General features: G+C 31.2%; 1 protein-coding gene across 2 annotated transcripts in view; it reads left to right on the plus strand.

Annotated features, from left to right (window-relative positions):
• Positions 1 to 15,081, plus strand: part of LOC131401210 (protocadherin-11 X-linked-like) — a 399,191-nt gene that overhangs the window by 368,372 nt on the left and 15,738 nt on the right. The window lies entirely within an intron of this gene.

Here is a 15,081-nt window from a genome sequence, read left to right on the forward strand (position 1 = left end):
AGGTGACAAATTCTGCTCCCCTCCAACAGCATGTGAAAAAAATAACTAAATTAAGACTTCAAATTAAACCTGATTATGCATGTGTAGATAAATTTGAATTAATATTTAAATAAATCTTTGAAATTTGACTTAAAAGTCATCCTCAACATTCTATTGGAAATATGTGGATCATGGTCACTGTGTATTGGTAGTAAAAATAAAGTTTAAAAACTAATTCATCTCACAACTAAACTTCCTATTGCAAATTATAAATCAGAAGTGGGTTTGCCATAGTCTTTGATTTTATGAGTTGAGAGCAGTTCTTAATAGGCACCTCTTATAAAATGAGACATGAGCAGCAGAGAACTATCAAATATAACTGGTAATTGGCTGATTGTGGTTTATATTCCAAAGAGAGGAAAGAGAAGTGACAAACTGCTTGACTATCTGAAGGCTGATTGCCAACTTCAAGACTGGTTGAATTTTATGAGTTTATCTCGGAAACATAGGAGTACTTTCTTTCAGCAGCTTGACTATTATACCTATTTTATTTGTATCTTAACTATGAAATCTCTTATCAAAGAGTGAAAAGTAAATTAGGACAGTAGAATGCAATTTTAAAAAAGAAGTTCAAGAATTCAGAGAATGAATTCACATTGTTTTCCAGAAAGAATCAGAACACAACCTGTGATGCACTTCTGAAACATTGTATTCTGATGTGAATCCTAAAAATTATTCTACCTCTTCAAATGTGAATTAAAATGCTTTTGAATGGAAAATATAGCATATTGCATGGATTAGCAGACATTTGGTCCTGTCTAAAATGTCCATGAGCATATTTGGTCCATGCCAAATGGTTTTGGACAGGACCAAATATCAAGGATCTTTTGGTGTGGACCCAATGTCTCCATGGACATTTTGAACAGGACCAAATATGACCAAATATCAAGGACCTTTTTGTGTGAACCCAATGTCTTATGAACCAAATGTCTATGGATGTTTTGGATAGGACCAAATGTCCTGCAAGATACTGCATGTTGTGCTTGTTACTCCACAAGAGCAAAGGGTAATTAAATAAACGATGAATTGGGAATGAGGAGACTAGAGTTCTAGGCTTGTCTCTATTGCTAACTAGTTCTGTGACTTTGGGCGCTTCACTTAACCTTTCTTTGCCTTGGTTTCCTATTCTGAAATATGACTACATGATCTCTAAGATATCTTCAGTTCTTTACAAAAAAGAAAAAAATGACCATTCCACTTAAAGGAATTGGGCTCTGGAGTAAGAATTGACCTGGCATTTATTGAACAATCTGTAATTTAAAAAGCAGTACAGAAAAAGAGTCTTATTCAGTCTCACTTCCTCTGCAGGGTTTACTAAAAATTTGGAAGCTCATCCTTGAGCTCTGGGAGGACATTCATTCAACATGTAGTGAACCACATGCAGCATTTATGATAAGAATGTGACAGAAATTTACACCACAATCCAATCAAAAGGGAATTGAAGGGTATACATATCCATTTTATCTTTAAATTTTGTCAATTTCTTGGAAATAATCATAATAGAAGTAATAAGAGAATAAGGTAAAGTTTTGTAGGATTCTAATATAAAGAAAATTCGGTAGGCTTTCCGTGATTATAAATATGTGCTTAGGAAGACAATAATAGAAATAGTCAAAAGAATACAAATTAGTCTTCTTTTATGCAGATTATTTTAGTTAAAATTTAGCATTTCATATTCCAAAGGAAAAACTAGAGATTAATGCATGTTCATGCAAAGTAAGGTAGTTTTTAATGCTGTTAGATGTAATTCTTTTGTCCCATTTAAGACTTTGAATGTCTTTTTCTTATGTAATTATAGAGTTTAGAATGCATAAATCCTTTCCCATACCGCAAATACAGTGCAATCCATGCCAACTTTGTAGGATTGGAATGACTTCTAAATAATTTACATCATAATATGGAGAGTTAAGATAAATAGGTTTCTCTTTTCTTTGGAAAAAAGGTTCACTTTTAAGTGCTAAAAGCATTCTTGTCATGCCCTAGGAAGTAAATTTTCAATGCTAGTAACTGTCCTGTTATGTTCAAAATGGAAAAGCTGCTTTTTCTTAAATTCAGTACTGAAAGTTTAAGTGAAACCAGCGAGTGGTAATCTGACTAATTCACCTCCAAGTTATTTTGGAGAGAAATAGTTACATTTTCTTTATATAAGATAGAAGCTGTTCACTATGATGATTTATATTCAATTTATAAAGACCAATAAATGTGAAACGGCTTCATCACGATGCATGAACTCAGCCTGATAATACCCAAGTGCTGAGATAATTAAGGTAGATATATAGGGTTTCATGGAGTGGGGATATGAAAATTCTTAGCCAAAATTCAAATTATGCTTTTAAGATCCTCTTATATTCTCCTCAACTCACAAATAGAATATATAGAAGACAGGAGATCATTAATTCATTCTCTCAAACTAATATAGTAAACCCTTCAGTTAATTTTCAATTATTGAAATGCCCTTCAAATCTTTTAATATCATCATCTGATGGAATTAATTGATTTAGCTGTTCTTCCCCCATATCAAGTACATAGGCATGAAGTGATTAGATTTACTAAATACTGAGCTAAATACTTGTTTGTAAAGTGATTTCAGTGACTGCTTATAAATTTACAAAATTTTATACTTTTAACAGGTAGTCTTTTAATATTAGATGTCATAATAGGTAGGTTTTCTGTATTTGAAAATAATTATAAAATTATCCAGTATTTGGTTTGTAGTTATTTCTTTTAACTCTTGGAAGTTTAATTGAGCAGGCTAACATGAATACTTACTTCAAAACTGGGAAAATATTGGGAAAAATGTCTTCAAGAATATGGTAATGCCTTTAATATGAGTGCAATAGTACATTTTTTTGGTATTTTAGATAAGTTAAATATTCCAGAATGCTTAACACATAAGAAAGGAAGATCTACAGTTTTTTTATTGGTTCATTTTATTGCTTGCTATATTAAATAATCAAACATTATCTATCTATAGTTCAAGTTGCTTAAATTTGATCATATCCATATGAAAAATAATTTTATAAGAATATATTATAATATGTATGTATGTAAATAAATGAATGCATAATTTGAAGATTTCATAGCTAGTTTACTTAAACTATCTTATCTATGCTAACCTAACTAACCAGTATCATAGGCTATATTTTATTTCTCTTATGTTATCATTTAAAATCTGTACGTCCACCTTGCCTCCACCAAAACATTTTTTGGGGTTTGCTTTTAATTTCTAACTATTTTATAGGATGAAAGAAATATTATAATTTATTGAAAATAAGGTGATGTGCATCATTTGCAGTTTTCATTTTCTTCTTTTACCTTAGTCTACAGTTGACTTTATAGAATAATATATTATCATAGTTTCATTACTAAAGTATGTGTTACTATTCAGAGAACTGATGTCTACTATTATGCTTATGTAGAGCTGTCATTGAAATGAATGATGATGTTGTGTCGTACCTCTAGCTTAAATACAATTTAAATTGTTACCATATTCACTTAATAACTCAACACCCTCACAAATTCCTACAAACATATTTTCAGAACAAAATTAAGAAATAAGCCTCCTCTGGGTGATTAGCTGGTATCTGTATGATAAAGAAGCAAATAGCCCCAAAGGTAAATTATATCAGTCTTTTTCATCTGACCTAACGTACAGTTCTTAATCTTGACTCATCATTTCAACATATTGTACCCCTGTGACTCTAAGTATAATGCACTGACATAAACCAGTTAATCTCCCCAGAAGGGAATTTTCTAGATTCCCTGGGGAGCCATACAGTAACTTTTGGCCAACTTCTACCATTACATATGTCAGTGGACTCTCCATTTACACATTTTAGAATGTCAGAAACATCTTAATCTTATATGTTTGCTATTATTGTTTATTTTGTCATATTATTATGTATATTACTGACAATTAGTGCATACAGTATTTTATGTACATAGGACTAAAGTATCTATCCCTTATAACTGGTAAACTATGTTTGAAGTGGTAAGTGGTGAATATCTTGTAAAAAGTTATTTTTACTCTTTAAAGCCTGATTAAAAGGATGCAAGTAAGCAACCAACTAACAATACACTCCAATCTACTTTTCTAATACAAAACATCTGAATTGTTTCTAGAAATGCCAGATGATATACATTACTCAGAAGCATACTTTTACACCATTAGATTTGATAGGAGCACAATGAAATCTGGATTATACTATTTAAAATTATTACACATTTGAAATAATTTTCTTTATCAAATAGAATTAAAATGACTGTAATTCAAAACATTTTTACCTCAGATTGATGTGAAAATTGTAACACTCATACTATTTAAATTTGTCAGTTTGATCAGGTATTTTCCTTTCATTTAAAATACTAAATTGTTGCTTCAAAGAATGTTTTATTTTATGTTTATACTTTCTGTTGCAACTATCTAATAATAAAAATGTCATTGCTTTTTACCCTTTTTATTTTATGAGGCATTCCATACATTTTACAACATTCATACCTACTTACACTTATTTATACTCACACTCTTGTGTAAATAAATGTAATCTTCTATTATTTTGATGATTTGCATTTAATTTAGATGACGATGATTTAAATTTTCTTTAGAAAAAGTGTATTTGTTTTTAAATGAAAGGAAGTAATTATTATATTTGATAATATGGGCAGTTACCATCTAAAATGTATATAAATCAAACATTTAAAAATCTGTGACAATCAGATATTAACTGAAATGAAAAATTAATTGTGGGTACATATATGCATGTATGTAAATTTATCTGTATGTTATCTATTCCATCATTATTTTGAATGGTGTGAATGTGAGGCACTGGTGTATAAATACTAATATACATGTTTCATATTAGTTGTGCTTGTATTCTTTGGAATATGACAAATGGAATCTAATAAAATTTTCTAAATTATATGATATACAAAATGTACTCAATTAAGGGACATGAAATAGATTTCAATTATGTTTTACTAATTCTACAATATTATAAATAATTGACAAGACTAGCTGGGAATAAACACAGTAGTTGAGTATTGAAAATTGCCTACATTGTATTGTTACTAGAAGTGTAATATTATCAGAGCAATTTAGGTTTTGAAAATATATTTTTTTTACCTAAGTAAATAGCATGCATCACCACAGAGCTATAATAAACTTTTTAATATGTAATCATTAAGGTATAAAGTATATTTTCAAAAAGAGTACTATAATAGTATATGGACTATGTTTTAAATTGATTTGATAAAATATTTTAAGTAGTTTTAGTAGTGAGTTTCATTTTACAACTTATGAAACCACATAATATCATGAAATGTTTAATTCAAAAATCTGCGTATTTCAATTATATAGTGATTGCTCCAAGAAACTGACAGATGATCCAAATCTTGGGAAAAATGTATTTTTGGTTGAAATTGAAACACTTTAGGGATAAATATAAAAATATAGACATACTTCATATTCATTGACTTGATGTGATAAAAAAAGTCAAAATTAGATTTTTCTTTCTTGCAAATGTGGATCCTTGGTCACATGCAGGTCCAAGCAAGAAAGTGTGAATATCTCAGTATAAATCAATGACTGCTCTCAGAAAGACTCTCAAATCTTCTCCCCTATTAACTTGGAATTAGTATAGTAATATTCATAAATGAATAATAACTTATTAGTTAATATTAAGATGACCAGAATAACTGAATGTACTTCCTTAAACATTTTCTTTAGACATGAGCTGAAATAGATTGGACCACAAAATGAAAAGCAACAGATTTATCAAAATTTGTCTGTATGGTCTAGCCTATGTAAATATCAGAAATGTTAGAACCAAATAGATATTAATTACTCAATATATCTTTGCTGAAATAATATAAAATATTCCCTGGAAAATGCAAGGAAATTTTGAGAATAGGAAAGGGGGCTGGTCTAATTTAATAAGTTAAAAAAAAGAGAGTGCTTGTCAAGACCTGGAAATTTAAATTAAAGGGTTTAATATTAGGAAGGTAGTTCTCCTCCTCCTCCACTCCTCCAAAGTATGTGGTTTATAATGTTTGGATGTATATAAGAAATATGTCATAAAATTATTCATTAAAATATTTACCTACTATGCATATACAAGGGTTATTTTAAGTTTTCTTTTTAACATATAATTGAAAGTAAATAAATTATCATTGATGTTGTTTGTGATTATTGTGCACTTACAGAAAACTCATGGATATACTGGAGCATCATATCAAGAATAAGGCTGCCAGATAAAATACAAGATGTCCAAATAAATTTGGATTTCAGATAAACAGTAATTTCTTTTTAGTATAAGTAGATCCAAATATTGCATGAGGCATACTTATACTTAAAAAATTAGTTATAGTTTATGTGAAATGCAAATTTAACTTGGCATCCTATACTTTTACTTGTCAGATATGGCTACCTTACTTAAGAAGCACCCTTAAAATCTTTTGGGTTGAATATAAGAACATGGTCTTGGAATACTCTTTGTTAACTGTTATATTTTATTAACTACAATAATATTATAATATTTTTCTTCTAATGTGCCTACAGATTTAATGTTATAATTATTATTAATGAGTCATTGCTCAATCTGCCCAGAAAAGTGAAGAAAAAATATAGACATTTTAAATATTCTATTTAAATTGTAAATATAATTAATATCCTTCAGATTTTTTTTACTCAATTATCAGAAAAGTTTTCATCAAATGCTTTTCTTCCTCACCAATATTAATTTTCTTTCTTTAATAAAGAAATAGTATGCTTTAAATCTCTTCCAGAAGAAATCTGTAGAAGAATGACACAGTCGGTAGTTGTAAAGCATTGTTATGTGAAAAAGCTTATAAATTCTTGCTTAAAACCCTATATTTTGGTATCTGTTTTCAAAATACCATGTTATAGTAAACACAGTAAGTCTCTACATTTTATGGGCAGTGGTACTGACAAAGACTCTCTCCTTGACCAAATTTTAGACAGGCTCCTCTGAGCCCTCTTTTCGACTAGGCCTCATCCTTGGGTCCTGTCTCTGGCCTGTAAAGTCCATTTTTAGCAAGAATCCTGCTAATTCAGTTTAGAGAGAATTCCACACCCTTGATATTTGATCACTCTGGCTTGCCTTCAGCAAGAATTCTGTTGAGTTGGTTTAGCAAGAATCTCCCACCCTTGATATCTCCTCTTGGTAATTTTCCATCTACCTACCCATCTCCCCCTCACTCTACTCCTTGACTATAAATCCCCAACTGTCTTTATTGTATTTGAAGTTGAGCTCAATCTTTCTGCCCTATTGGGGTTGTCTTGACACCTATGGCAATAGTCCTGAATAAGGTCTTCCTTACAGTTTTAAGAAGTGTCAGAATATTTTTTTCTTTAATAATGCAACATTAATTTCAAGTGGATTGTGAAAATTTAAGAATATATATATTCTAATTCTTAGAGCAATCACTAAAAAATTCAAAGACATATAGCTAAAATGGCAATAAATAAAATGGAAATCTAAAAAATTCAAATAATTCAAAAAAGGGAACAGATTTTAAAAAATAAGAGGAGGACAAACAGAAAATTAATAATAGAATGGGAAACCAAATTAAACCATATCAATAGTTACAATAAATATTAATGAAGTAGACACTTCAAATAAAGGCAGAAAGCAAGATCCAACTTTATGCTGTCTAGAAGAGTCATACTTTAAATACAAACATACAGAAAGCTTGAATATAAATGAATGGGAAAAAAATATATCATTGGAACAGTAAATATAAGGTCAGAGTGCCTATATTAATACTAGAAAATAGATTTCAAGACAAAAAGTGTTGCCAAAGATAAAGAAGACTATTTCATAATTATAAAAGTGTTAATTTGTTAGGAAGATTTATCAATCATACATGTGTATGCACTTCATTGCTTCAAAATACATGAAGCAAAAATTACAGAATTAAAGTGAGGATTAGACAATCCCATAAACAGTAGGAGATTTTTAACACCATTATCTTTGCAATTGATAGAACAAGTAGGTAAAAAATCAGTAAGAAATAGAGGATCCAAAAAACACAATCAACCACATTGACCTACTTGATACTAACATAGGGAGCACTGCATCCTAAAACTGCAGGATATGCATTTTTTTCCAAATGTACATAGTACATACACCAAGGTAGACCATATGCTGGACCATAAAACAAATATTAATAAATTTAAAAGGATTGAAGGCAGACAGAATATGTTTATTGACCTTAATGGAATTAAATTATAAATAACAATAAGATAGCTAGGAAAAATCACAATATTTTGAAATTAAACAACATGCTTTCATGAGACAACGAAGAATTAAGAAGTTAGAAAATATTTCAAACAGAATTATAATAAAAATACAATATATCAAAATTAATGGGATGCAACTAGCTAAAGCTGTACTCAGAGGAAAAATTATAGCTTTAAATACTTAAGAGAGGTCTAAAATTAATGGTTCAAGATACTACCTTCAGAAGCTAGAAAAATAAGTGCAAAGTAAATCCAAAGCAAGTAGAAGGAAATAATAAAGAAAAAAGTATGTCAACAAAATAGAAAACAAACATTCAAGAAAATGAACAAGCCAAAAGCTCATCCCTTGAAAACATTAATAAAATTGATATACCCCTAGCTTGACCGATCAAGAAAAAAGATAGCAAACAGGGCCAGCCCCGGTGGCCTAGTGGTTAAGTTCAGTGTGCTCTGCTTCAGCAGCCCAGGTTCGGTTCCCAGGTGTGGACCTACACCACTCGTCTGGTAGCAGTCATGCTGTGGTGGCTCATGTAAAAGGAAAAAAAAGAAGAAGATTGGCAATGGATGTTAGCTCAGGGTGAATCTTCCTCAGGAAAAAAAAAAAGATAGGGAACAAAAATCATCAATGTCAGGAACAAAAGAGGAGACATCGCCACAGATGCTACAGAGGGTAAAAAATAATAAGAGAATAATTATGCACATTTTTCCAAAAAAATGGATAACTTAGAAGACACAGACAAATTCTTTGAAAGACACAAGCTCCCAAAGCTCTCTCAAGAAGAAAATATATAATCTAAATAGTTCTATGTCTATTAAGGAAATTTACTTTTTAATTTTTTTTTTTTGGTGAGGAAGAGTGGCCCTGAGCTAACATCTGTGCCCATCTTCCTCCATTTTGTATGTGGGATGCCACCACAGCATGGTTTGATGAGTAGTGCCTCGGTCTGCCCCCAGGATTGGAACCTGCGAACCCTGGACCGCTGAAGCAGAGCGTGTGAACTTAACCACTATGCCACCAGGCCAGCCCCAGAAATTTACTTTTTTGTTAAAAATTTTCCCTCAGAAAAAATATCAGGCCCAAATGGCATCAAAGGTGAATTTTGTAGCAAATGTTTAAGGAAGAGAGGATAACAATTCTACACAAACCTCTTCAGAAAATACAAGAGGAAGGAATGCTTTACAACTCATTTAAGGGACCAGCATTATTCTGATACTAAAACCAGAAAAAGATATTATGGAAAAAAAAGAAAAGAATAAAAGAACTACAGACAATATCCCTCATGAATATAGACACAAAAGGCCTTTAAAAATGTTAGCAAATAAAATCTAACAATACATAAAAAGTGAGATATGTATTAGGGAATGAATTGTATCCCAGGAATTCATGGTTTGTTTAACATTCAGAAATATATCTGTGTAATTCACCCAGTAACACAGTAAACATAGGACCTTACCTTGTGGTGATAAGAGTAAAAGCAGTGTTGTGGACCTGGATTCTTCATAACTATTTTGAAACTAAAGTTTTGTTGCTGTAGTGAGTAAATGCAGGTCCATCCTTATAGCCTACATACAACTCTGTCACTAGGAAACCTAATGAGTTAACAAGAGAATAAAAATATGAGGTTAATCCTTTCTCCCTTTCTTAGTAAAAGCAAGTACATGTGTACGTACCGAATTGCACTTAAGTTATGTATGTAGGTATGTACAATAAAATCCATATTTGGGAAGAAGGATACATGTTAATAGTGAGGAAAAACAATTTCAGGAAAAATTGTATTGAAATAAGTATTCTGCTTAATTCAGGGAATATTTCCTTATGTTCTATCTTAATCTGCCAGCCTACATGCAATTCACTTGTTTCATCTATTTCTATGTCTATATAACAGGGATCGTTTTTGGTTCATTTCCCTCAATTGAGACAGAGTACTGCCTCTGGAACTTTCTCTTCACTGAAGGTCCCAATTAACTGAACAAAAGACTATTCACACTAGTTCATTGCAAATCTCCCTACCTATTTCTCTCCTTTCCTTCACTTAATTCTATCATCCCCAGTCCTCCATAAATGTGCATTCTCTCCACCATGCCCACTACAATCACACCCTCTCTATCTTTACAAACACACACACACACACACACACTCACACGCACACACAAGATCTTTTACTTTGTTAACGCAACCCCTATCTTATTTACCATCTGCTTCTTAAATGGATTAAATTGGCTATCATTCATAAATTACATACAGATCTTTGGATCCAATACATTTTAAGAAATCTCATTTTTTTCCTCCCTCTCATCAGCCATTTTGTAAATAATACATGATTGGTCTGTTACATTATGACAGCTTATCCATATCATTAATTAAAACTTTAGTTTGCTGTAAAGAAGGAGTATTGTTTAAATGAAGACTATACTCCATAATTCTCTGTGTTTTTGTGACATATACACTTGCCTTTGAAATCTTGTACAGAGTAATTCAAATACAACTTGTCTGCAGTGCAAACTTCAAAGTTATGATTCATTAGACTAAATTTGATTCATTGCTTGTCCATATTACATCTGTACAAACGTTCTAATGCCTCCTCATTACAAAACTTCAGATAGCATATTGAATATATAATATGCTTAATACATTTGGAACACCAATTGCCGTTTCTAAAATATCAATTTGAAGGAAAAATCTGCATGTGACATTTATAATACAGTTATGATATTTGCATTAATAAAAGCAAGCAATTAGGTTTATCTCTTGACCAATTAAAATGTACTTACATTACTAGTATAAAATTATATAAAGTGTTATTTTTTCTAAATATGGAAATCAATACAAGCACAACTAGAAAAACAAGTACCAGGCATTCTCTGTTTCCAAAAAAAAAACAGCAACATTTTTTTTCTCTCTTGCTCAAAGTCAATCAACATGTTGACACCAGGAACATAATGAGTTACCAGGAACTAATTAAAATACAAAATATTGAATAAATACTCACATACATAATGTTTGGCTAAGATAAATCAAAATTCATTGAATATTGCATTCAAATAATATGTAATACTTAATCCGAAATACTTACTTTTTATACACCTATGTTATGGAAAATAGTTCACAAACACTGTAACAGGAATAAGGATGTCACTAGAGAAAATTTTCATGACTTCTCTCACATTTGGACAAATTTATTCTAAGTTACTTTAGAATAAATGTTTTCACATTTGTTACATTATATACTTTGACATTTCCAAATCCTAGCCCAGAATAACCTAGAGGTGATCCCAGCAGTGGGACTACCTAGTGCCCCTGCTGTTATCTTTACTTTTATTAGCGCCCTATTCAGGGAGCATCAGAAGAAGAAGATATCCTTTCTCCTCCCCAGATTACGGTTATCGATGATGATAGTGATAGATCACACTTTCTCTGTTGTATATATTTTCAGTATAAAAGTCAATTTTATATAAATGAAATTATTTAAATGGAGTGTTCAAGGTAATTTAAGTATCTGATTTTTCTTTCTACGTACATCTTTTATCAATGTTTCTTAGTATTACATATGATAGACTTAGTATTTGTTTTTTAATAAGCATGAAATAGTACGTTTTCATGATCTTTGAATATATTTTTGTCTTATACTTGCTATTCTTTGTCAAAGCCAAAGATACTGATACTATAGATTGTGTTCAAAGGCATATTTATTTTTATTTATTTGTTTATTTTTGTGTGTGTGTGTAAGGAAGATCAGCCCTGAGCTAACATCCGATTCCAATCCTCCTCTTTTTTTTGTTGAGGAAGATTGGCCCTGGGCTAACATCCATGCCCATCTTCCTCTACTTTATACGGGATGTCACCACAGCATGGCTTGACAAGCGGTGCATCGGTGTGCACCCCGGATCAGAACCCGCGAACCTTGGGCCGGGAAAGCTGAGCGCACGCACTTAACCACTGTGCCACCTGCCGGCCCCTTGAAAGGCATATTTAAATGGTATGCTTTTAAAATTATCAATTACATTTTAAAATATCAATTAATTATTATATATCCCTTTATTCATTAACATTAACTCTTGCTTTTGCCAAATACAGTTCTTGAATAAGTAACTGATAGTAAATTTATAAACAAATATTTTCCCAAAAGAATTACTAAAATGTCATGAATGATTTTATGTTAATAGTCAATATGTTAACACTCAATACATGTTATTGAGTTTCTGAAATAACATGTATTTACATGTTTATCTGGAATAGCCTTTGCTAATAAATAAACTGAACAGTATTTATTAATAGTGATTCAGGATTCTAAAACAACTCATTATTTTAAGAACCCAACATGCTTGCAAGAAACTCCCAGAATTTATAAAAAGGAAGTTTATAATGGTAGATTATTAATTTTTAAATGGAGAGAACAATTTCTAGTTCTTGTAAGATATATTCAAAAGAGCAGAATGTGTTAACACCAAAGTGTGAAAATTTTGCCAAACTAGTTCTTGCACAAGGCAGCTGTGTCCCAGTCTTCCCAGTCTGATTAAGCACAGGCTTCCTGCTTTGTAGAGCAGCAATAGTTATTACTAAGCCCACTTCATTACCACAAATAGGCCAAGATTACTAGAAGAATGGCATTGGCTACATTTATTGGTCATTAGTAATTCTGTATGTTTTTCATGGTCACTGTGGCTATAGACCAAGAGGCACTTTCTCTATCTCCCAAAAGGAGAATCTATAAGTCTGATAGATTCTCTACTAAACTAAAAAAAGTTAAAAGTCATACCAAAGGCAATCATCTTGCTCTGTTTTGGACGTCAATAAATGCTAAGTTCAGGCTATAAATCGAATTTCCGAAGGATAATTAAAAAATGTCCCCCCACTCCCTGGGGAAAAAAAGAAGAAAATGTTTTCCTTTCCAATTTCAAAAGTCAAATACAAATAATGCTTTTTGTAGTAATCTTCACATCACAACACTCCTAGCATGATAATATGTTGCACCAAATTGTCATTGTCTCTTCTTCAAGGACGTGTGTACTATTTGAATAATACGTTAAAATATGAAAGGACAAAGTAATTACAAGTTTGGTATTTATGTGCATTCTGTTTTAGTTTTGGATAGATTTGCATGTTTAAAAAATATTTTACAGTCCCATGATACAGGTCAATATGGCAGAGAATTTTGAAATGAAAGATATCACAACTCATTTTATTAAAGCATATCAATTTATATTAACAAATGTTTTAATTCTTTCAAAGTATTTCAGAGAGATATGAAACAAAATTTATTTAGTAATATTATCCATGGTATTATTTTTGGTTGCTGAGGTAATTCAGGGTTTTTTTTTTCTTATACCAGTCCTGAATTGCTGGGGCAATTTTATCAATTACTACTTTTAAAGGGGAAAAAAAGACATTTTTAGTGGATATCGTTAACTTAACCAGTGAAAGGTTGTTGTCACCATCATTTTGCTGAGGTCTCAATAACCTGATATTATAGAAAGTGCTACACTTGTTGATTAATCAGAAATGCTATAACAAACGAAAATTGCTTCCTCATGTTTGATTATTGTTAATATCATGAGCTATGTGTTCATGTTTGTGCAGTGTTTTGAAATATGAAAAATATCTGTGTAATTATGGGCAGTTTGTTTCATTGTGTGAGAATTTTGCTTCTTTCATCATTTTATTCTAAATGCAATCGTAGATTGTTAATATTAAGACTTTTCTTAGTTTAAAACCTGCTCTTTGTTAAGTTAGGCAATTTACTTAATTTAGACTTTAGTTTATATAGGAATAAAACTCTGGGGAGTCTAAAAATTGAAACCAAAACATGATTATGGAACCATGGATTGATTAAAGGTTGGTGTAGAATAAACATAATGTATTAACATAAAGTATAGCTATATTTGTAGCTATGATGTAGCCAATTCTAATGATATTTTCATAGTAAGCCTTCCAATCCCACCAAATTCCAGATATTTGCCTACCTGTGTGGGTCCCAGATTACTATCTTGGTGATGATCACTTCACACAGTTTGTTCCCAAGAAGTCCCAGTGGATATTGGAGAGATGTCAGGTGAAAATAAGACCACTCATCCTACACCTGTTTCTAGTGTATACTTTTGCTGCTCTGGCTAGTTTACTTACATGAATAGATTGAAGCTATCAATTTGCAACAGATTATCTCCAATAACGTTAGTGGAACTTTGAGTTACACAGAACTCCACAAAGTTAAAAGCTAAACTGAATGTTTCAAATACTTTTACTATGCATTGGGATCACGCTCAACCAAACTCTGAACTGTCAACCTGTTAGGCAAGTCGTATATTTCTGTTATTGGGAAGACCAAATGATGAACTATTAACGGCAGTGAAATTTTTCCCTGAAATGAATGTATCAGTTACAACCTGATATTCCCTTAAAACACAACTTTTAAAATCTTCAGTGTTACAATTGAGAAACTACTGAAAGAGCAAGAGAAAGAGAGATCAAAGCAAATTTACAACAATATCTCATTCTCTTTCATGAGAGTTCAGCTTTAAACACTAATCAAATGATCTGTATAAGACCTCTATCATGTGAAATTTGCTATCAGAGATTAACAGATGCATTAAATGGAACAGTTTAACTGGAGATTTCTGTATAATGATTATTCAATTCAACTTTAGGATAGCACTAAGGAAAATGTCTATAAAATATGCATTTGCCCTCAAATTGATAAAGGTTAGAGAATGATAGGGAGCATCACCAGAGCACATTTAATCACATCTATGAACTTGATATCTGAATTTTGAAAGCATGGATTTGC

Source organism: Diceros bicornis, chromosome X, assembly GCF_020826845.1.
Source record: "Diceros bicornis minor isolate mBicDic1 chromosome X, mDicBic1.mat.cur, whole genome shotgun sequence".
Lineage (NCBI taxonomy): Eukaryota > Metazoa > Chordata > Mammalia > Perissodactyla > Rhinocerotidae > Diceros > Diceros bicornis.